General features: G+C 42.4%; 1 protein-coding gene across 14 annotated transcripts in view; it reads right to left on the bottom strand.

The window, feature by feature from the left end:
• Nucleotides 1–25,355, bottom strand: part of LOC308569411 (uncharacterized protein) — a 286,883-nt gene that overhangs the window by 116,574 nt on the left and 144,954 nt on the right. The window lies entirely within an intron of this gene.

The raw sequence follows: 25,355 nt of genomic DNA, 5'->3' as shown, positions 1-25,355 counted from the left end.
TTTCTGTTCTTTGTAGGGGAGAAAATATCCTCTTTCACAGTGGTTCATCGGTGATCAAAATATTTTGATCAAAATAAATATTTTAGTCTCCTAATGAAATTGCATTTTAAATAGCATTTACTGGCTTTAGGAAATGTTATATATAACCAATAGTACTAAAAGAAAACCAAGCAAATGGCAAAGTATGTGATAACACGATGGTACAGAAACTTATAGAATATAGATCATGATCACACGATGGCACAGAAACTTTAAAAACAGAATATATATATTTTTGCAGTAGTTTAAGAGAATAAAAATGCAAGCATTTAAAAAATACCACAAACATTTCAGCTCAAATTATGTAAGCAACCACACTTAATTTCATTTGATATGTAGTTCTGTTCGAATCAGATCAATTTTATAGTTCTGAATACATTAGGTATTTTTAATTGAACAATCATATTGAGTCTAAATGCATATATGATGCATGGAATGAGAGAAGGCCGGGTCCATTTACTCTAAAAGGAATGACCATTGAGGTGTCTGGACCTTACACTTCATTATCATTGAGTGACTTTCCAGTAAATGGTATTTGCTCAGTTTTTATTCTCTTTTGCACATTTGTGTACATGCTTTTCATGCACATCATGCCCCTCTCATGGCCTTGTTGAAGACAAAGACACAAGGCTGTCTTTCTACAACAATTCTAGGACTGAAAACAACCCCTATCTGCTTCCTTTAACACAACAGTAGCATAACCTGATTTTTTATGTAATCAATGTACTTGATAACTAAATAGAGCTCAGTTGAGGCTCTGCTTTTGTTGCCCCTCTACTGACAGCCATATTACAGCAGCCTAGGCATGGTGGGGTTGGCCACTGAGCCATAACATAACTGCTCCATTTCTTCTTCCTGCTTGCAACACTGTGCATAAACTACTTCACTGTTTTGTCTTACGCTACACAGATTTGAATTTGTCACTATCCCAGCAGTTTCAAACTTTCCAGTTATCATTTCATTTTCAAGTGAAACACATGTTGAAACATTTCCATACCAGTTTATCCCTGACCCTTCCCATGCCAACGGTTATGCATTTTGATATTTGAATATGCTTACAAAAAGAGCTAATATTTTCAATTCAAAGGAAGGCCACAATCCATCTAGTGCAGCATCCACTTATTTCACTTAACATTCACACACTTCACCAACCTGATGCTCTCCAGATGTTCTGGACTGCAACTCACATCAGCCCTAGTCAACCCTTGCACTGATGGGAACTGTAGTCCAAAACATCTTGAGTGCACTAGGTTGGTGAGGTCTGTCCTGTGCCTTGCTGCTGCCGACAATAAAATAGTGGCATAAGCACATGAGATGAGCTTACTGAATCAGCCCAATGATCCATTTAGTCCAGTTCTCCCAGTGGCTGGCCAGATGTCTATGGGAACCCTGCAAGTTGGACACGAATGCAACAGCACTCTGCCCACCTGCAGTTCCCAGTAACTGGTATTCAGAGTCATAATGCCTCTTGACAGTGAAGGTGGAACATAGCTATCTGATAGCCATGATTCTATTTTCTTAGAAAGCTTCATTATGTTCAAAACAAGCATGCCAGTTCCAAGGCAATAATGCTATAGACTTTCATCCCTGTATTGAAGTGGGGGTTTCTTCTGAGTAAAGCTGCACAAGCCAAGTTTCACACAAAAAAACACTATTTTCAATGCAATCCTAAGCATGCTTACTCTGAAAAAAGAGTTGTTGAACTCAATTCCGTTCAGAGGGCAATATGGACAGATTGAGCCCCTATGCACATCTAGAGATTGGAGCAACATTAAGGGCAGGAAAGAATCAGATCCTGTTGGCCCAAGTGCCATGTGAGGATAGAGCAGAAGGCCTGCGTTCTTACCACAAGTACAAGTGACATTCAAAAAGAAGGTGAAATAACAGGCTGCTATCCTATATTTCTAGGGACGCAGGTGGCGCTGTGGGTTAAACCACAGAGCCTAGGACTTGCCGATCAGAAGGTCGGCGGTTTGAATCCCTGCAACGGGGTGAGCTCCCGTTGTTCGGTCCCTGCTCCTGCCAACCTAGCAGTTCGAAAGCACGTCAAAGTGCAAGTAGATAAATAGGTACCGCTCCAGCGGGAAGGTAAACGGCGTTTCCGTGTGCTGCTCTGGTTCACCAGAAGCGGCTTAGTCATGCTGGCCACATGACCCGGAGGCTGTCTGCGAACAAACGCCGGCTCCGTCGGCCAATAAAGCGAGATGAGTGCCGCAACCCCAGAGTCGGTCACGACTGGACCTAATGGTCAGGGGTCCCTTTACCTTTACCTTTATCCTATATCTACTTGAGAGTAAACTCCATTGCCCCCGACGCGACTTGCTTCTATGCAGACATGACAGGACTAAGCTGCTAATTACTCTAGCACCAATTCCTAACTCTACTTTCTCTACTGCACCACAACTGAATAACAGCCATTGATTGCACTAAGGAGCACTATCTGACAGGGGTGCCCACTTGAACAAAATATTGGGAGGGCCCAGGTAAAAGCCCCACCCCACATAATTGATCATGTGAGCACATGCACACCATTTGAATGGCAATGCCCATCAACTTTGGGAGGCCCCAGCTCCCTCAAATATTTTATGGGGGGAGCTGAAGGGACCTTGGCTCCTAAGAGTTGGCTCCTGTGCTATCTGAACATGCTAAGTAGCAACTTAGCATGCTTGGTTTGCCTTATAAATTAAGGGACAATTCAAATATGATGGTCACTACATGGAGGCTGGAGGCACACTTATCCATGTAGCCACACTACTTTGCAGGTGCAATATTTAAAAAGTTCTGGTCCATGTACTGATCAAAACCTGTGTAATTATATTATGCATAGCCACAGTGGAATTCTCCATGCAAAGGTATGCAGGCTCAATGCTTTTTAATATTGTGGCCAGGTTGTACAGTAGTAATACATAGGTAAGTACTTCCTTCTACCTGGTTGCTGTTGAAATTAAATCAAGTATTCCAAGAAGCATGGATAAGTCGATACATTAGTGCTTTAAATTGCTGCTTTTTTTGCACTTTCCCTGTAATGCTGGAAGAGAAATTTAGACTGAGATGTACAAGCTTCGGATATACAAATCTGTACATTTGCATGGGGGATGTCACAAAAGCTGAAGCACAAAGCTTCTGTATGCAACTTCATGGTTGTCCTTACGGTGTTATAAGAGAATGGCTACTGTGGCCTTGTTCGCACGTCACGACAAACCACAGTTAATGGTCGTGATAAAACATAGTAAATAGTTTACCGTGAACGGTGTATTTTTCATTGTCTCCTCCCTGCTAGCATGCAAAGGAATCAAACCACAATCCCTGGCTTAGCATTACATAAAACCCCAAGATTGTGGCTTTGTTTCACTGCCAAAAAACATTGTCTTGTTTTTCAGGAATGAAATAAACCACAATCCCTGGTTCAGATGCAACATTAAGCCAGGGATTGCCATTTGCTTCTTCAGTGGTGGACTTTGGTATTATGGTGCCTTGTGCGAGGCCAAAATTTGGTGCACCGCGCCCCCCGTCTTTGCACCGTGTTCCCAAAGCAGGGTAAGGAAGCGTTGGGTTTGGGGAAGAAGGCATGAGGGCTCTGGCAGGGTCCAAGAGCCATCCCACCATCTTCCCAAAGCTGGGAAAGTGCTGCCTGGGCTTTGGGAAGGAGGCTGGTGGACTCCAGGACCTTGTCAGAGGTCAGAGTCTTGTGACTCCTTCCACCATTTTTCTTACTGAGCTTTGAGAAGGCGACCACTCGGCTCTGCACCCAATGTATACACACTGCTTGGACAGCCCAAAATCCACCTCTGGTTTCTACTACTGTGTACTAGGAGGGGGAGTGAGGCAGATCAGAAGGTGTGGTCATAGTAAAGTATTAACCATGGTTTACTGTGACACGCAGGTAAGGCAATGGAATGCACAGTGACGTGTAGCTCTTTGTTTTTATTTAAACTCCAGCATCTACAAGGGCCTAGCTGAGGTTCCTTGCACTGTAGGAAAGTGTCACTGGTTTTTTTAAAAATGAAGGCTACATTTAATAAAATGCATCCAGTGTGCGAAATACGTGGGACTTCAAGATTCTCATAGTTCATTTCAGGACAGAATGTCTTCTACCTGGTGGCCTTACTTTCACAGTCTTAGAAACATGTAACCTGCCGAGTTCAAATGCTCACTCAGCCATGAAATTGAATGGGTGACTTAGTGCCAGTCACTAACTCTCAGCCCAACCTGACTCACAGGGTTGTTGTGAAGGTAAAATATGGCGGGGAGAACCAAGTACACCACTTTGACACCCCTGGATGAAAAAGTGGCAATCAATCTGACTTGCTACCCTGTGAGCTTCCATAACCTTATAAAAGGTTATTTTACATTCAGCTCACCTGATTGAAGTACTGGGAGCCACTGTCATCCTTGGAGGGGGGGGGGGGCTTTTTGCCATAATATTTGCTTGCAAAGAAAGATACTAGCTTAAACCATAAAAAGTAATTTGATCTGTTTCAAAGACATAAATTATCTGTGAGAGCATAAACAACAACAAAAAACCACCCCAATTTTACGAAGAACAACAAGAAAAAAAAGATGCTTCATGGTAGGTGGCCTAAACGTGGTTATTCACAGCAATTTTCTCCAGTGCGATTGCTCTAAGCAGTAGAATTAAAATTATTATTGTAACAAAGAGCTACTGTGTTGGTGATAAAACCCATCAGCAATTCTGTCCAATTGCTATAAAAACAAATGGAAAGAGCAATCCACGCTCCAGGAACTTTCCGTTCATTTCAACAGGCTTCTGTAGAAGAATCATAGGATTTTATCCAGTATTAGTCCCACCCAGAGTTGAACTGTTGGAAATAATGGACATGACTAACATAGGCCCTGTCATTTCAATGGGTCTCCTCTGAGTAGAGCTTGGTTGGATGCAATCTACAGTCACAGTTGGAAGAGACCATCTCGTCCAACCTAATGCTCAATGCAGTATCTGCAACACAGGATACAATACAGCATCCTTAATAGATGGGATGCCAAGCTTCTGTGTAAATACCTCCAGCAAAGGAGAACCCACCACATCCTGAGACAGCTTGCTCCACTGTTTTTCTGTTAAGGATTTCCTCCTAAAGTTTTGCTGAACTTTCCCTTGCCTGCAGTTTTGACCCACAGATTTAAAGCCAGTGTGGTGTAGTGGTTAGTGTGTTGGACTAGGACTTGAGAGGCCAGGGTTCAAATCCCTGCTCACCCAAGAAGATTGCTGGGTGACCTTGGACCAGTCACTGCCTCTCAGAGTGAGAGAACCGTGAGCTCCTTGTGAGAAAAAGTGGAAATGGAAATTGCAGAATGCACAAAAAGTACACATTTCCTACAAAAGAGATGCACAACTTTAGGTTCTCGAGTATGCTAAAGCGATCCAATCATTCAGTCAATAATAGTCTAGCCCTCTGGAGCAACAAGAAAACGTCTGCTCTGTCACTTGTGTAACAGCCCTTCAGATATTCCAGGACTGTTTTATGTCTCCCCTTAATGTCTCCTTTTTCCACTAAAACTTTGCTCTTTCAACCATTCCTATTAAGACTTGGCTTCTGGGCCCTCAACAATGGGGTCACCTTCCTCTAAACATGCTCCAGGTTGCCAATGTCCTTCTCATAAAGTGGCATACAGGACTGGACTTGGTACTCCAGCTGCAGCCCCAACTAGTGCAGAATAAAGTGGAAGTGTTTTTATTTCATTATATTATTTAACAAAAATTATAATACCGCTTAATTGCACTGAAACCTTTAAATGGTTTACAATATAATATTCAACTAATCAAAAGCATTTGAAAACATTTGAAAATAATTAAAATGAACATCAAAAGAGATTAAAGCACATCTACATGTCTGGATAGGCTTGCCTAAGCAAAAATGATCTAAGCAGGTGCCAGAATAAAGTGCAGTGCAGTTACAGCAAAGGCACCTGCCTGTTGTCAATAGGCAGGGTGTTCCGAGTGTAAATACATTAAAATATCAATTATTACAACTGCAGGATAAGTAATGAGTGTCACCTGTGACTGTGCCAGATTCCTGTGACCTGGATTTTAAACATCTACCATATTCTGCCTTAGTTACCTCTCTTCTATAATTAAAAACAATAAAATGTTTTAACCTTTTTCATAGGCTCTAGAGATCAATAGATTAGATCACTTTCAGCTGCTGCCTTCTGTATTTCCCCCCACAAAGGTATGAAATAATTTCTGAGATGCTGTGGCCAGAACTCTATATATAGTATTCGAATAGTGGTGACACCATGATTTTTTATATGTACATTTTTTTATACTGGCAGGGTTATTTCCACTCTTTCTCCTAATAACCTGTAAGCATGGAACATGGCCTTTTACTGCTACCAGTTGACATTTTCACTGTGCTCTCTGCTGTAACCCCTAAATCTCTTTCCTGATTAGTTGCTGCCAGTTCAGATCCCATCTATTGAAATCTTTTTCCCGTGCTTTGCTTTACACTCATTTACACAGAACCTCATTTGCCTTAATTAAAACAACAACAACTTCAAGAGATCCTCTTTGGAGTTCTGTTCAGCCTTGAATAGCTCTGTGTCATCTGCAGGCCTGGCTACCTCACTAATTGCTGGTGACACCGGATAATTTTTGAACCAATTTAACAGTCCTGGTCCCAATACAGATTATTTTATGATCCTCTTGAAAGCATATTATTATGGTAACATGCTTTGCCCATGAACATCTCAATTTTGGGGGCGGGGGGGGGGAATAGGAGCTATGCTACATTAAGTACACATACAAACCTGCCCTCTAGGAACACAGTCCTTGGAGTGCTGCATTTACTTGCCAGCATACACAATCCTCCTATACACAGCTGATCTTGAGTTAATGCTAATCAGTACACTGTAAGCAAAGAGAGAGATTATCCAGTTGCTCAGAGTCAAATAGTGCTAAGTATTGCTGATAAAGCAGCTCTTTATGGAATGATTTTAGATTAGAAATGGGGTGGGGAGAACCATCAATAAAATTTTCTCCCTGGAAAACTGGAGTGTAATCAACCAGCGTGTAAATGCTACTATAGCAACCAGACAACGAGGTTCTTTTTCAAGGTGAAACTGAACTGAGTTTCCAAGTCCTACAAAACATTACATAATAGACTTAAATATGTTATTTTGGGTGTGATCTAGTCCCAGAATTATGCTGCCTGGAGACTTTTAAGATTCGGGGAAAGCCTAGCTGTGCTGGAGGGATGCATCATATTGATATGCAGGCAAAACACTCTCAATATACTTGCCAAAGCTCTAACACTCTTGCTCTCAACGGTAAGGAGCACAGGGGAGGCACCCATCATTTCCACATCAGAGGCAAAGTCTCGGTGGGCAAAGGCCAGGCACATTACTCCAACCACCATTAGCCAAATGCTCATGAGCACTTATGTTATCCAGAATCGCAGCCAGGATGCACAAACAAGGCAAACAAGGCACCATCTACAACCACAGTACTTAGCTACAACCGCCACCAAGAAGGAGGAGGAAGCATACTCACTGGCACTTCTGTTTCTCCCTCACCGTCCCAGCAGACTCCCATACACCTACAAGCTTCATGGCAGATAGCAACACTTTCCTGTTGCAAAACATGCATGACCAGCCCAAGAAAACTTGATGCCAAAGGAAAACACCATGTGGATATATTTTTGCATCAACCAATCCACTTATGTGGAAGTAGTTGTAGCCACTCACATGGTTTATCACCTTTTAAAGCTGCCACAATCATGCAATTAGTCACACCTGGTACAACAGCCAGGCTAAACTTAGGAACAAATGAGATGCAATGCTATTCAGGCCATTAGCAATTGTATGGATAGCTGTAAATCACAGGGGTGGGGCGGATCAGGATCCTGCGATGGAAATAAGGGGGTTTCAACCTCCCTGCTGTGGTTTGGATTGGGGGTGCTCTACCTGCTCTTTGCACTGGACAAAAAATAATAATAATAGAGAGTCATAGAGAGTAGGGAAGTTTAGGGTTAAATGGTAGAAAATTGATTTAAGATGACCCTCTGTAGCACCTCAATGACTTAGTGGCCTTTCCTGCATCCATTCCTCACCCTTCCTAAATGAGCAACCAAGGTTGACCTTTGCGAACCTTGTTTCATCCCTGCCAACATCTGGGTGCAGTGTAGGCCACTGTGTCAATTTCACAAGCAAAGACTAACAAAGGCTGGGTCTTGGGCCTTACTGTAGGCTCCTACTGCTCTGTATCGAGTAGGTGGTGGCTGCTAACTAGCCATTGGACTATTCCGTTCTGCGTTTAACACCATTATCAAAGCTGGGGCATTTGGGTGTCTAGGTAAGCTGTTCATTTTAGTGACTTCCCTGGGAGTGTGCCTGGGTACAGAGAATGGTAAGGACTCTCTTAAGGATACATCATGCTCCTATTTACAGTGGTGCCCCGCAAGACGAATGCCTCGCAAGACGAAAAACTCGCTAGATGAAAGGGTTTTGCGTTTTTTGAGCTGCTTCGCAAGACAAATTTCCCTATGGGCTTGCTTCGCAAGACGAAAATGTCTTGCAAGTTTGTTTCCTTTTTCTTAAAACCGTTAATACCCAGGGTGCATTGCTTGAAGAGGTGCAGTTGTGACTTGACTTCGAGGAACAACTCATAGCACGCGGTGTGGTAGCCTTTTTTGAGGTTTTTGAAGACTTTGGTGATTTTTGAAGCTTTTCCAAAACTTCTTTTGCAGCCATTTGGTAAGTTAAACTTTTAAAACTTTTTTGGGGGTTTTTGGATTTTGGGTTGGGGTGTTTGGAATTCAAGGACTTGGTGTTGGGGAGGGGTTTGCAAGAATCTGGAAGCTTGTGGTTTTTTTCCTGCATTTTTATGATTTTCTGTGACCATTGGGCCACTCTGCTGTTTTTTTTGAAAAAAATTCTGGGTTTGAATTTCTGTGTGGTGGGTGGCTGGGTGCTTTTGAATTTTTTGGATGTGAAGCACTGATTTTTTGGGGGGGTTTGCGAAGGTAGGAGCTGTGCTGCCATGGGACCCAAGAAGACTGCTGCAGAGGCCGGCAAGGGGAAGAAGGCGAAGGTTAAACTGGAAATGAAGAAGGAGATCATCCGGAAGCACGACGGTGGAATGCGTGTGATAGACCTCGCCAGGGAGTACGGGAGGAATCCATCGACCATCGGGACCATCCTGAAGATGAGGGAGAAGATCCTTGCGACTGATGCAGCCAAGGGAGTCACCAGGATCATGAAGAACCGCCCAGCTGTTCTGGAGGAGGAGGAGAAGTTGCTGCTCATCTGGTTAGAAGAGAAGCAGCGTGCAGGGGACACAGTGACTGAGGCCGTCATTTGTGAGAAGGCCAAGGCCTTGCACGCAGACCTCGTCCGGGAGCAGCCAGGAACCTCAGGCGAGCCAGAAGTCTTCAAGGCAAGCAGAGGCTGGTTTGACCGGTTCAAGACAAGATCTGGAATCCACAGCGTGGTCAGGCATGGAGAGGCTGCCAGTTCTGATGTTCCTGTGGCTGAAGACTTTGCAGCGGAGTTCCTGGAGGTTGTGACGACGGAGGGCTACGTTCCACAGCAGGTCTCCAAAGAACTGAGGGACATTTGCCAGAAGTAGAAAGATGTGCAGGCTTTTGCACAGCGGCACCACCCTGACAAGGACCTGACACGTGACCTTGCGAACACTTTTGATACGAGGGTCATGTCGTCTTTCAGGGAGGTGCTGAAAAGGCGGATGAAGCAGCAGACCATAGACAGGTTCTTCAGCAAGAAGCAAAGGTTGGAAGAGGAACCTTCTTCGAGTTGTCCCCCAGAGTCTTAGAAAATGTACTGTACACTTTGTTGATTTTTAAATGTTTTTCTGTCATGTTTAGAAACTTAATTTATTGTTCCTTCAATTTTTGAAATGCTCTTTACAGTATGTGTGACTTTAAAGAGCACTTAATAAACTCTTGTTTTACCAAATTTGGCTTTGTTTGGACTTCTTTTGACCATAGGAACGCATTAATTGAATTTCAATGCATTCCTATGGGATTTCGTGCTTCGCAAGACGAAAAATTCGCTAGACGAAAAAACTCGCGGAACGAATTAATATTGTCTTGCGAGGCACCACTGTACTATTTACTATTTACTATTTACATTCATTCTGTAGTTCAGGGGTAGGAAACTTGTGACCCTCCAGATACTGGACCACAGCTCCCATCAGCCCCAGCCAATGGGAATGATGGGAGTTGCAGTATAGCAATTTCTGGAGGCTCAAGTAGTTCCCCATTCCTGCACTAAAAAAACACAAAAGTGTGTGTGTGGGGGGGTCCAATGTAATTCTTATCAGGCGCGTCTCTTTCTAAATTGTTCTTGGCAAATTATCCTTTTCTACATGGAAACGAATCCATGTCGAAGAAGGCATAAAACACGCACTTTGGCTTTCCCCCCTCCTGTTCTTAGGTGATGATGTTTTAGTCTTCTTAACACACTATTATTTGTCAAGCTGCTCGCAAGATCCTGGAAAATCTCCAAAATGTATGTTGAGCCAGGCGATAATAGCATAGCTTTGGCACATACACTTACAGAAGTCTGTCATCATGGCAGAATCCCCCCAAATATTTAACGTTGATTTCCCAGAATTCGTGATTAGCAGATGGGTCCAGAGGAACAAAGCAAACATTACTCTTCCTATGAAATGGAAAGGGGTGTGTGTGTGTGTGTGTGTGTGTGTGTGTGAAGATTTAAAACCCTCTTAGATAATTCACCAAATCTTCATTTCACAGTGACCATATAGTCACCCCCATGTTTGAAAAGGTTGTGTGAATGTGACCACCCATACTTAGCTTGTGTCTTGAATTCCGAAGCTAACCTGTCAGATCTATTTTTAAAAGAAGCCACGTTTGTGCCTCTACAATTCCCTAACGACTGGTGTGAGTGTAAATATCCTTCCATCATATGCTGCAAAGCCATTATTAAAATACATCTGAATACTCTTTCAAAGCTGTTTTTCCCCGCCCCTCTACAGCAGTTCTGTAAATAGTCTTTCTCTGAAGTGTTAGCATTTTATTGAAGTCGAGCTTGTATTGCTAAGGGGGATGAGAGGAGGTGCTTCTTGGGATATTAATTTTGTTGCAGCATTTTGGGTTTATTTATCATCCTGTTTATATGTCACACTTTTAGTTTATGGTTATGTTTTGCTTATTGGAACTGCCCAGAGCCCTGGAGTTAGAGACGTGCTGGACTGGTGGGCAAGTATTAATAAGGACAGAACAAGACATAGAAGGAATCTTTTATAGTAATTCCCGTCTAAGCTATGGCTGCATACACATCACACAGAGATTTCTAGAACTGGAACTATTTCTCAGTGTGATTAATCAATCTCTTCAGTGCTTAAAAATAGCAACACCCAGATTTCAGATTAACCGAAAAGGAAATAATATAATTTCCATTTACCACGTATCTCATCAAATGCTGACACCATCCATTGCTATCTTTTTCAAATGAATGCATCAGAGGTTGATTGAACAGCCATGCTTTGTTGGTGCTGCAAAGCGGTTGGACTGCTAACATGCACCAAACACGTACCCTCCAAAATTTCTCCAATGAAAATAGAGACATCCTATTCCATAATGATAACTTTACTATTTACACCTCACACATCTTGCTGTGTTGCCCCAGCCACTCTGAGCAGCTTCCAATCTATATACAAAAACATAAGGAAACATTAAACATTTTTTTAAAAAAACTTCCCTATACAGGATTGCCTTCAGACAGCTCAGGGGTCGGATAACTCCATACCCTCCAACATTTCTCCACTGAAAATAGGGACAACCTAAGGAAAAGTGGGATATTCTGGGGTCAAATCATAGACTGGGATGGCTTCTCTAAATCAGAGAAGTCCTTGGAAAATAGGGACCCCTGGAGGGTCTGCAAACATATAAGCAAAAATAGGCACCCTTTTCCTCCAGGTGCTCTTCTCTGCGAGAATTGGTTCCTCTGATGCTGGGAGAGGAGTGACAGACTGGGCCATGCTGGGGGTGCCTGCTTCAGGCCCCCTCAAAAACCTGTGCCTGAGGCCACGACCCTCTGGCACCCCTCACACTATGCCCCTGCAGTCTGGTGAAGTCACCAGAGGAGGGCACAGAGCACAACCAGTGAAAGGCGTGGCCTATCCAGAGCACATTTGGCCTCTGAACCTGAGGTCCCTCACTCACTTTAAGGACCAAAACGTAGAGTATCATAAAAGCGGTAGAAAATATTAGAAACGGCCACATTCTGAATTTCAGCATCAAACGTTTATCTGAAGCTGAAACTTGATGGGTACTTTGCCCTTCTCCCTATCTAGGATTTGAGGTAGGGATGGCTAAACAGTTCCACTTGGATTTGTGCAGCAAGGCCACCATGAAACGTCTTCTAATTCTTTTTTTTTATAAAATTTTTATTTGGTTTTCTGATTTTTTAGAGACAAGACATACACAAAGAAAAGACTAAGACAAAAACATATATAAAATCAGCAAATCCCCGTTTCATAAACTTGTTCCCTGACTTCCCCCCACCTCCCCTCGTGCATCCCAGTGTCAAGGTTATATCAGCAAGTTGGTATTTCTCCTCTCAACATTCTTATTCATCTTATTACCTTTTTTTATAATAAAAATTAATTTACCTAAGTTGGACTTAAGTTCTCTTCCATCGATTTTCATTTTATCTTAATTAAGAGTCATAATAACCAAACTTAGAAGTCTTAAGAGTTTTTAAGAGTCTCTTCTTCCCGTTTTTGTCCCTTCCCAATAAGGGTCCAGATTCAAGATTCTCAGCCTGGGTTCCTCACGTCCGAGGCTTTCAAATCCCTTTCAGTCCCTCTCCGCCTGTCCTGTTGGTAGTCCTTTATGTCAGTCGTCAGGTCTGGGAAAAGCTCTTTCACCATCAAAGTATATCCTCTTCCCACAAGGGGGTTCAAAAGTAACTGCTGGAGAATTTCCACGAAGCCTATCTCTTCACAATCAAAGTCCAAACGGAGGCCCCAATCGTATTTCTTTATTTTAGTTTTCTGTATTCCATTTTGTCCCGGGACCTCCTCCTTCTTCTTCTGTGTCTTTCGCAGAGTTGTAGTAGATATGTTCCCAGCATTTCCTTGCTTGTGTTCCGCAGATGTCAGCTTTTGGTTGTTGCTTCCCAGGATTACTTCTTCTTTTTCTTGTTGTTTAGTCTCTTCCAGCTCTGTAGGTATTGTTTCCCATTCAGCTGTGGATTCTTTCTCATTGAGGTCTTCAATACTAAGAGCAGAGTTGCCTGTTCCCAAGGTCATAGTCTCAAGTTGTTTATTCATGGCCAAGCTCTGTTCTTGTAAGATTCCCACCAATTGAAACATCCTTTCGATTTCCACAAGTAACTTTCCTTCCACAGCCATTGTATCCATTGTAGTTTCACAGAATTCCCCCTAGGGGGAATCTGGTTACTTATTAGCCTTTTCACCAACAATCCTTTAACTGATTATTATTACTTTGTTTCCAACAGTTTTAGCTCAATTATAACTCGTCTTAGTCCAGAGGGATCTTAGATGACAAATTTTCCACTTTAAATCAGCCGTTTGACAGCTTTGACAGCTGTCAAACTCCGCAGCTCTTACACAGGCACCAAAGCAGGACGTTCCCGGGCCCGGGAGGGGGGGTTGGTTAAAGCAAAAAAAAGGTTCCCAAAACTCCACTCTCCAGCCCAAAATTTCCCTTAGTTAAATCTCGGAAGTTAATGTCCTTTTTAACTCACCCCACCAGGGGTAAGCTCTCCAGCTTAGCTCTTGCGCCGTTGCTTAGATCGTCTGCAAGGGGGGGGTGCGGACTTCCTTTTAGACACCCCCCGCTCGTCTCCAATTCAAGGTAGAATTTTTATAAAGTCCCAATCCGTCTTACTCACGGGCGATTCTTTCAGTCCAAATTTTCAAGGAAGGAAGTCAGCGCTCTCTGGTTATGGCTCGCGGCTTCGCTCCACCGAGGTAGCGATCGACTCTCAGTGCCACGCCACCCCCGTATCCCCTCCGCAGCCTTTAAAAAGGCTCTTTGCGAATCAGGGGGGGCGCTTAAGGCACCCGCCGAGTCTTCAGTCCGCAGGCTTCCGCGCCTGCGGTTTTTAAGGGTCCCCGCGTCGCCGGCGCGGCAAAGACCCATCCTCAGTGGAGCCGATTCCCTCCGGAGCTCGGAGGGAATCCGCCATTTCCAGATCGCGTCAACCCGGAAGCGAAACGTCTTCTAATTCTTGGGTAAGTAGCAACTCAGGTCTGCTGGAGGCCACTGAAGAAGGAGCAGCTGCCATATTTATGTAATAGCACATGAATAACTTGCAGACGCTTCAATCTCCATATTACTGACCCAGACGAAGCAAATTTAATTCTTTAATTTGTTAGTTTGATTGCTCATATGGGCCTGTGCATGTGTGCAAAGGTATGCATGTATCTATATATACATATTTCTGTGCGTGTATGCATGTGTGCCCACACTCACAAACACTGGTTCACTGCAAAACATTGTGACAAACCGCAAGCATATTTTTCTGCAGCTAAAGCTTAAGCCTTATCACAGTCTGAAAATGTGGAAAATCAATTATATGGTCTGAATTATTCTTTTCTTTCTCTCTTTTCCTTTCTTAAGTGCAAGTTTCTTTTTCCTTTCAGAGTAGTGTGTGCTTCGTAACATCCGCCACTAACAAGCTGTTAGGACTTTTTGCTAAATTAATACACTGGAAGTAAGCTAAACAGAAGGCTTGTGGAATTCCAAGCATTCACTTTCTCTTCTGTTGTGGCTGCCTTTCAGCTTGGGAACCTTCCGTCCTGTTGCTATAACATCTGGACAACATTTGGGGCTGTCTCTCAAGCACACGGGGTGTGCACCGCCGGTGAATTTCAACTTTCAACATCTCCCTGCCTCTAATCTATATTTAATGTTTCATGACTGGTAGTCAGAGAAACTTCAGCTAACTACCAGGTTGGAATGAAAATGATCCTTGGGAAAACAGTCATTTTTCCCCCTCCAGCCTACGCCAGCAAAGTATCTGTGACAGAGATGCTCCTTGGAGATTTGTAGCCCATTCACTCGCAGTAATAATAATTAAGACTCATGATTACTGTGCCTGCATAATCAAAGATTGCTTCATAAAATGTACTCCCTAAGGGGACAAATTTCTCTGTTCTTAACTGGATGTCAGTCATAAGGATCAGCACCCCTAGGGATCTCTAGTCTTTTGCCTGCCCTTTTCATTACTCCGTTGTTAGCATTGTATTATTCTTTTCGATGCAAATGAGTAGGTAATCATGTGTAAATCGTGCCCTCCAGAAGGCACATGTAGCGAGTCACCCCCCTTAAAAAAAAATCTACCACAGGGATTTCTCACATAGAACATAATTACATCTCAGCCATATGGGCTCATTTATATTCTATTACAGGTTAAGCTAATACGACTGCGAAATATGCTAAAAATACCTCAAAGTGTTATGAGTGCTGTCAAAACACTTGTCATTTCTCGCCTGCCTGTTTGATTGCTAGTGACTCTATATTTATTTAAGAATCCACAGAGCCAGGGAACCTAGGAAAACAAATTTGAGAGGCATTTTTTCACGTTGTCCAATCTGAAATCAAGAAAGCTGGTCGCTGAAATGCTACATTCCCCTCCTCCTCAAGCTCTGTCCCACCTTTAAAACACTGGGCCAGAGCCTTCTCTCCTCCCCCTGCCCCCCAGTCCATGGGGCAGAGGCCATGCCTACCCATTATTTCAGGTACGTTGTGTAATCTATATACTACCCTCTTTTTATTACTGGGCATTTTAAAAATAACAACAAGGCTAGCCTTCTAAATACATATCTGATCCCGTGGTATTTCACCCACAAGAAAGCATCAGGGAAATTACCGGGAAATGTAAAAACATCGTGACTTTTTCTTGTCATGAAACAAAGGGAGGAAATATTAGGCTAAAATAATTCTAGACTAACTTAGGCTGATGGATGAATATCGGCACAGTGACCAGGAAAGGGGAGGGTGATTCCCCACCCCCATCATAATGCTGGCCTGGGAAGGGAACCACAATGATTACATTAATTAAAAAGGGCCTTTACCTTTTACAGGTCAGAAAATGTTCCATCTTGCCCAGTATTATCTACTCCAACTGGGCCATGAGTCTCCAGGGTATCAGACCAAGGCATTTCCCATCTGATTTTTGTGATTGGTGATGCCAGCAAACTGAACCCAAGACCTTCTGCTTGCCAGGCACATGCTTTCCCTACCATGTGCCTAAAGATACAGCTTGGAGGCATGTTTGCATCTAACAGATAGAGGAACAGGAAGTACTATATGCTCCTTCCTCTCCAAGAGAGGAAGAGAAATGACATCACACAGAGTCCTCTCTACAAATTGTATTTCTATGGTCTGAGTATCTGCCTATCAGCAATACAGCTCTGTGGACTTAGCGCCTTCTCATGCTAACTAGCAAAAATATGCATTTGTTAGGTTTGACTGCTGATCTCCCACAATCACAACAGTTGATTTTCCACATTTTTGTGTAAATTCATTGCTCTAACACTGCACCTCTCACAGTAATAGATTGCTTGAGAGAGAAATATTTTTTATACAAGTAAGCCAGCAGCTGAGCATTTTAATCAACTCTCATCCTTGTTCATATGTTCAGCACTGAAATAGCAACAAACAGAAGTGCACCATTAGGATGAATTAGCCTGCTAGCCACTATAAGTAGGGTCTTCTCAGTAGTGGCTCCTATCCTATGGAATTCCATTTCAAAAGATATATGGCTGGCTCCAGATTTTTCATGAAGTTTCCTGTGTTCCCCATGGCTTTTATTTGACCCCCCCTTACTGCTGCTGAAGTTTTATGGCACTTTAAAATGTATAGTGTTTAATTTTACTGATTGCTTTGTTGTGTTTGGCCTATTGCTTTGTATTATGTTTTGCACATGCTGTAAACTGCCCTGACATAATTTTAATGAAGGGTGGTGTGCAAATATTTTAAATAAATAAATAAATAAATAAATACCAGATAGTTCGCAATGAGAACAGGGTTCTCCATTTGAGCATCCGTTTGTGCAGAAGCCCAGTTTGCAGAACTCTACAACAGGACAAGCCAGGTCTCCATGGTACAACCATCATGTTGTATCAGCACAGACCTCAGCTGAACTTACGAACCGAAGCCTAGTTTCACCAAAATGCCCTGTGTTGCTGTGTTTCATTCAAACTGGGGTGAATGGTGCTGAGAATCTATAAGAATGAACTCAACAGTCTCCATAAGAACAAAACACAAGAAGAGCTCTGCTGGGTGAGCCCAATGACCCATCTAGTCCAGTATCCTTTCCCCCACAATGGCCAACCAGGTGCCTGCAGGAAGCCCTGTATATAAATATTGTACAAACACTTATATAGCAGACAACCACTTTTAAAATTCAAAGATAAAAAGGCATAAGGAAACAATCTGTTCTCTCCTAACACAATAATTCCATATCTCTCTCTGTTCCATAATCAATTTGGAAGGAACCAGTGTAGCTGCAGACACTCTTGTGGGTGAAGATTCACCTTCTTCCTTTGCAAAAATGCAAAGACAGAACTCAGTCATTAATGAGTAGAGTGCTGAAACCTTCACGGTGCCTAAAGAGAATAGGAATAAGCTGACACCCTATTGGCTGATCCTGTTGAAAGGGGTATAATCAGGGGTGTATTTCTCTAAAGTTAATATAAAACTTGCCAGCAGATGGCGCATATGAATATGTCACACCCTTCAATGGATCTTGAAGGGCCAATAAAGTTAGCGGTTGTTTCACATTGCAGATGACTTGTCACAGGCAGGTTTTCACATCTAAGCATAACTAGTGTGATTAACTATTTGCAAAGCAGGTGTGTGTCTTTGGACATATGAGAACAAGAGGAATACCAGTAGGTGGAGAGTCAAAACATTAGGAACAGAACTGGTGTAAAATGAGAGCAATAGCGCAAAAGATAACGGGAAGCCTTTTGAGACTGCGTTGCCTGGATATCATCCAAAAATGGTGGCCTATCTGGGCCAGTCTGAAAGAGACATAAGAGAATCAGGTTTCAACAACTCAGCCTATCAGTTTTATATGATGTCTATGGATGTGATGGTTAAGTTCCTTCTTATTTGCAGTTCTTCAGCTAGAACGAGAATTTGATGACTTCAGACCCTCCAAGTGTCAGTCGTGGATTTACAGAAGCCATCCTGGTTTCTGATTTGATCCCAGAATAATAATAACAATTACTACTACTACTACTACTTACTTACTTACTTACTTACTTACTTATACATACCCCGCCCATCTGACTGGGTTTCCCCAGCCACTCTGGGAGGCTTCCAACAAAATATTAAAATACAATAGTGTGTCAAACATTAAAAGCTTCCCTAAACAGGGCTGCCTTCAGATGTCTTCTAAAAGTCTGGTAGTTGGTGGGAGGACGTTCCACAGGGTGGGTGCCACTACTGAGAAAGCCCTCTGCTTTTCCTTATATGGATTGGGTAGTATAGAAATTTGGGGAATGAATAAATGGGATTTGATAGGCTTTGGATCCCAACAGGTGAAATTCTATTCCTATGCCATGCAATCAAAATGATAATTAAATTTTTTTTTAAAAAAATCAAGACATCACCAAAGTAAAACAAAATATACTCCGCAGGATTCTATTACCACTGTTCATTAAAGCAGCGTAAGCATTAAAATTTTCCTACAGGGACAGAGGCTGTATTTCTTCACAATCAGTCAGTGACAATGAGTAAAAAGAACATTATAATGCAGCCACTTCTGCTGGTGGTACATTCAGGGACGTTGTAATGCATTTCTCAAGGGCATGCATAATAACTTCTCCAAGGAAGAATACATATATTTACTTTATATGTTGCAAGTGTATTTCAGGAACAGCCTAGTCTTGAGCATAAGTAGTTTAGGACTAATTGATCAAACAAACAAACAAATAAACACATAGCACTTATAGAACCTGTCACTGGATAATAAGTGCCAACAGTGCAGGGTGAGGGCTAGAAATATGTAAATTAATCCATAGTGCTGTACAGTAGTGGGTTTTTGTTGTGTGTGTTTTTTACCATGAACATATATAACAGGAATCTAGATTTATCCTAGTTATCTGAATATTCAGCTAACAACTGCTTGAGAGCAGTCTATTGCTGACTTTCACTGTATAAAAGGTATTTTATTTTTTTTCATCCTTCTGGACATATTTAGAATGGAGTGTTAAAAATATACTGTGCTACAATCTTCCTTTGGGAAAAATGATTACCAGGCAGAGCTAAATAAATATTTTACATCCAATATTTTCAAAAAAAAGAGGATGTTTATATGTATTCTTATTTTTTGTGAAAGGGCTTTTTTTGTTTAAATGCACAAGAATAGAATATTCTTTGCTATGGATCATATTTTCATGTGACCACTGACACTTTAGATCGGGGTGGGAAACCCTTTATAGCCTGATAGCTGCATTCCATTTTAGGCATTATCTGATGGTAACTGGCCCATAGTGGGTGGAAACAGGGGCAAAAAGTGAGCAGAACAATGCAATAATTGGATTTTTTTTTGTTTTGTTTTCACATTTGTACAACAGGCTAGTTTCTGCCCACACTCACACATCCCTCTCTATTCTCCATTCACACAAGCAAGAGGCATTATTGAAACTGAAGGATACATCCCATTAAGGTATCACATAGTTCTCTTTGCAGTTCAAAGTGTATCACAGTTGGCACCAAGGTGCTTTGAAGTACATTGTGTGTGTATGTGTTGTTTTAACTGAGAGCAGCTGGAACCCTTGTTTTACTTAATTCTGCTATAAGGCATATAGTAGTGAAAGGGAGAACCTTGAAAGGTGTCTGTCATAGAAATAGGGGATTCTAGGCATCCATTCAGGAGTGGGGTCAACAACTTTTTGGACTAATGGGCATGTTTAGAATTTAGAAAAGGTGCCATGAGTGCCAATCATAAAATGGCAGCCATGGAAGGCATGTCATAATGTGAGGTGTGGCATAACACAAAATGGTTGACACATCTAAAAGAGCAGAAGACGACACAGGACCACAATATGAAGTGGACACACCTCACCATTAATGGGAGTGGGGGGAGACCAAATCAGCCACTTGCTCACAGAAAGAAAGATGGAGGGGGACCTATTCCTGGGATCCTGTGAAATGTGGGAATGTTTAAAGAGGAAGCTCAATAGAGGGAGGAAGAGTCAGTCCAAAGAGAAATAGTCTCTTGTGTACTGTGAATTTTTCAGGGGTTATTACTTTGATCTTTTGTAGTCACCATAGAACATAATGATGGTCAGTTCAGCACCCAGGAGTGTTGTGCTGGCAACCCCTGACTAGTATAACTTACGATGAAACTGGCTTCCTGCATAGGTATCTGTAATTAGAATAGTGCAATCTATTATTCCTAGACTTGTTATGAACACCTCACTCATAAACACATTAACATGAAATTAAATCCCAGTGATTTAGTCAGAACTTATATGCATTTAGCTTTAGCCTACTATTTGAATACAGATAACAGTCCAGCCTTTGGGCTTTTCAAGCACCCTTTTATTTGAAGATGTCAGAAATCTTTACGAACATTAATTACATCTCTCCAGGTAGGGAACTAATATATAGTCAGAAAATTGAAAAGTGGAGGGGGCCTGAGGATACACAGGAAGTCCTGAGTTTGCAAGAGCAAGGTGTGCTTTTCTTGTCTTATTTACCTAACAGCAGGGCCATATTTTCAGGTTGTGCTTGATCACAAGTACAAGGCACAGGAGCTTGAACTGCATAGAGGAGGGAGTATCTGGACGAGACGCCTGACAGCCCTTGCTCAGGCTCACGATAATGAACTCAGTATCTTCTCCCTGCAGTTGTAGCTGGAGGACTGGGATCAGCAGACTGAGTTCAAATTGCATTAAAAAACCTTTTAGGGGAAAAAATATTTAGCCTCCTGGCCAGAAGACCTTTCCCTTCATCCTTTTCATGGGTTTTCTGTCTTGGATCAACTCTCCTAAGCTATTTCTGTCTTGACTTGACTTTGAAAGCTGTCACTCAGGGTCTGATCATTCTCATTAATACCTGAGAGCAAACTCTCCTTTTCTGGAACTAGGTTTTTACACACAGCAAGAAGAAGTCCCCAGATCAAGCAAAGACAGGTAGCTGGTGAGGTGTGTGTGTGTGAAGGAATGAAGTATTTTATCCAAAACTCCAGTTTGCTGTTGTTTTAAATCTTTCTGAGCATGACACAATTCATAAATAAATGAGAATACTTAAGCAGGAGATGGGCATCAGCTTGCCCCACATGAGCCTTGGCACAGTAACGTTTTAAAATATGAAGTTTCAGTCACTGAGTCTTTAGTTAAGCCTGTGCTTTAAGTGCAGCCTTCTAATGAGCTTCTGATATGACAGCCGTCTAAAATTATTTTTAGTATAAGCTGCATAAAACTCAGACCCACTTCTGGGTTTATATTTCAGGCTAGTGGTTTGGAAATGTGTGTAGTACAATGGAGTGGCCTGAAAAAGGTCAAAGATACTTTATAACGTGAAAGACAAGCACCAGAAATATGAAAGCGATGAAGAGACTTGCGGCACCTTCAAGTCTAACACATTTATTGTGGTATATAAGGCTAAGGGTAAGTCTGAAAGCCACAACCCTTCTCTCTCTTTTTAGGGTTGTCCACTTTGACTCTTTTGCCTTGCCCATTTTCACATTCAGCCCCCCCAGAGGGTTTGCAATGAGGCAATATGGTCTTCAGACCATTCCTGATAGACAAGCTTTTGTAGACTAGTCTACCTAAGCTTACGTGGTAACAGGTTTGCTGGTCATTAAGGTGCTACAAGATACGGCTTCTCCTCTGGAAATTGTTGAAAGAATTACAGGATGCCTGTGTAAGAACATAGAGAAGATCTCTCCTGGATCAGGTCCATGGCCCATTTAGCCCAGCATCCCATCTCACAGTGGCCAACCAAATGCATATGGGAAGTATGCAAGCAAGACAGAAACACAACAGTACTCTTCCCACTTGTGATTCCCAGCAACTGGCACATTTTTGGGAAGCGGAACAGTGTATGCTGCTCAGAATGCACAGAGCTAATTTATGAAGTGTTCCAAAATCCAAGCAAATTTGGGCTGAGATTTCAATACGCTAAGAGAGCATAGCTGTCAACGTTTCCCCCTTTTTAAGGGAAATTCCCTTATTCCGAATAGGATTCCTCGCAAGAAAAGGGAAAAGTTGACAGCTATGTAAGAGAGGAGATTGTTTTGGAATCCCTGCCCTGCACCCCCAGTTTTTGGCAATATTTTCTGTACAAATATGCTCATAGATGTACCATATTAGCCTGAATATAAGCCTCACCCCCTCCCCAAATTCTAACCATGAAAACTTAAAGTGCGGCTTAAATTTGTGACCTTACAAAAATTGGCTTTTACGATATCGCTGCTGAAACAGACATATGGTAAAACAGAACAGGTGTGAGTGCCTGCGGAGTTTTAAGGGAGCGGCTTATATTCGGGTATTGTCTCCCCCTCCCCTTTAATTTTTAAGGTGTGGCTTATATTCGGGCCAATACGGTACATTGAAAATTTAATCCGTACCCTTAGGACTTTTGTCACATTTCATGTGTCATGTACTAGTATGTTGTTATTCTCATTTCACAAGGCCATGAATCTGTGGCCCCGGTTAGATTGAAACATAAGCTAAGAAACAAGTCCCTTAGTTAGGTGTTCTCCCTTGCCAGCCACGTTCCCTCATCCCTACCACCTATGTCCCATCAGCCCCTGTGCATTCAGGCTGATCCTCTGCAGTGGGGAGCTGGCTCTCCTAACAGTTTCTCTGTGCAATTAGCGATGATTAGGAGGGATTCTACATTGCAGGGGAGTGTCCAGGAGTACAGCTAACTCTCTGCTGCAGGCATTCCATCCCAACATAGAAAGGATGGTGAGAACACAATGGAGGGAGAAGAGCAGGCAAGTGCCCCCCTTCCCTTCTCTCCCCTCATGCCGGAACAGGGCTAGAATTCGGAAGGGCCATGGCTCAATTGTAGAGCATCTGCCTTGCATGCAGAAGGTCCCAAGTTCAACCCCCAGCATCGCCAGGTAGAGCTGGGAGAAATCCTGCTTGAAACCCTGGAGTGCTGCTGTCAGTCAGTGTAGACCAGGGTTTCCCAAACTTGGGTCTCCAGCTGTTTTTGGACTACAGTTCCCATCATCCCTGCTGGCAAGTTGTAGTCCAAAAACAGCTGGAGACCCAAGTTTGGAAAACACTGGTGTAGACAATATTGACCTAGATGGGTCAATGGTCTGACTCACGTTCCCGGTGCTGTCAGAATCCACCCTTCAAGAGCCATCTGGTGATCAGCTTGGTGGGGAATAATGGAACCATTAGCCCAGCTTTCTGAATTGTATTTATTAAACGGACAAGCCTTCCTGTTTGGCCACACAGGTGCCTCTCATTTCTTGTCCTCTTGTCAAAAAGGTATGAATTGTTTCTTCCATCCTCCTTTTTCTTTCTGAGGATAATAAAAAGCTCTGCTGCCACCTGTCTCATGCCCACCCTTGGCAGGTCTGACGTTGATAGGTTTTGCAGAGAAGGAACTTAGGTTTATTTGCTTTCTGAGAAGCTCAGTTGCTTCTCTCCACCCCAGGCTTGCACATATTTCACTAGCTGGTGAGAGCCTGCATGCTGCTGGCTTAAAGTCAGGGCTTTAAAAAATCTCATAAAAATTTGAAATACCTATCTTTATTCAGTCTTCTCAGGAAATCTCAGCAAAGCCCTTTGTAACTGAAAATGTATTATAGCTTTTAAAAGGCACTGTGGGTAACAATTTCACATTATTATTTTTTTCCCAAGATACTCAGAAAATCACCTTATGATGCCAGTTTCAGACGAAAGGAATCTGGGCGATTGCATGGGAGCGTAATTCAAGCCTGACCCTTAATTCCTTAGCAGTTCAGTGCATACTTTAGTGGTAGCGTAATGCCAAAGCTCATTTGTTAAAATGACATCCAGTGGAAGCACTTTTATAACAAGTGGGCTAAAAGTCTGATGTTATAGAGAGTGTCTGAACTAGAGACAAAGCCATCAGGAATAACGCCTCCAAAGCCCGAGCACAGGAAGTCTGCAATTCAGTGGATATATATGATTTAACACCTAAGCGAAAGTAACTGTAGTTGCTCATGTTCATCCTTTGTCTTCCTTATTCCTTTCTTCTCACTGATGCTTGTTACTCTTGCCTCGTCTTTCACTCCTCTCAGCTGTTGGGTTATATTTATTTATTCAATATCTATCTATCACAGGCATAGGCAAACTCGGCCCTCCAGATGTTTTGGGACTACAGCTCCCCTCATCCCTGACCACTGGTCCTGTTAGCTACGGATGATGGGAGTTGTAGTCCCAAAACATCTGGAGGGCCAAGCTTGCCTCTGTCTGATCTATCATCTATCTATCTGCCTATCTACCTATAATCTCAACCCTCCGTATCATTTAGGGTGGCTAACAGTGATTAAGACCATCTATAAAATTCAATAGCATTCCAACAACAATATAATAAAAACAGAGACAAGTGCAAATGCCTGCCTAAATGGGAAGCTTTTTTCTTTTTTGCCATACAGCCAAACAGCGTAAGCTAGGTGTCCAACCAAGTCTTCTGGAGCAAAGAATTTTAGGTGCGGGTACAGAGAATGCCTTTCTCTTCTTTCCATCAACTGAGCCTAACCATTGTCAATGGGACATAGATTTTTTTAAAAAAAATATTTAGTTATTTAAACAATTTCTATCCCACCTTTCCTGACTGTGCACAAGATGGTTTATAATAAAACAACAGATCATAAAATATAAAACCATAAACAGGAGGCCAGAGAGAGAGAGACAGAGACAGAGAGGGGCAAAAGAAAGAGAATGCTTGCAGGGATGTAATAATTTTCACAAAAAGCAGTCGGTGAAGGGGCAAAGCACATCTCTCTCTGCAAGCTTTTCTACATTCTAGGTGCCACAATTGAGAAGGCTTTCTCTCTTCCGCTTGGGTGTCTAACTTCAGATGACAAGGAAATGCAGATGATGCTCCCTAATGGAAGACAGTCCTTGATCAAACCCTGATGTATTGTACTAAGCTGTGATAACAGAATTATGGCTGATGGCAAAGATGGTGTCTGTCTCATGCAGATGATCCCTGCATGTACCATAGTATATGTACATAGCATTTTGCATATGCATAGTACATGGAATCATAAAAGAGAAGAAAAGTGATAAAACAATACTGCTAAACAATCCACTCTGCACTGGAATCTAGTCAACATAAACTCTTGGTTGAGCCTAGAGCAGTTCTACACTCCCTTAATTACAATCATGA

Source organism: Podarcis bocagei (genome assembly GCF_964188305.1).
Source record: "Podarcis bocagei genome assembly, chromosome: 12".
Classification (NCBI taxonomy): Eukaryota; Metazoa; Chordata; class Lepidosauria; order Squamata; family Lacertidae; genus Podarcis; species Podarcis bocagei.
This window is presented reverse-complemented; position numbering and strand designations above follow the sequence as displayed.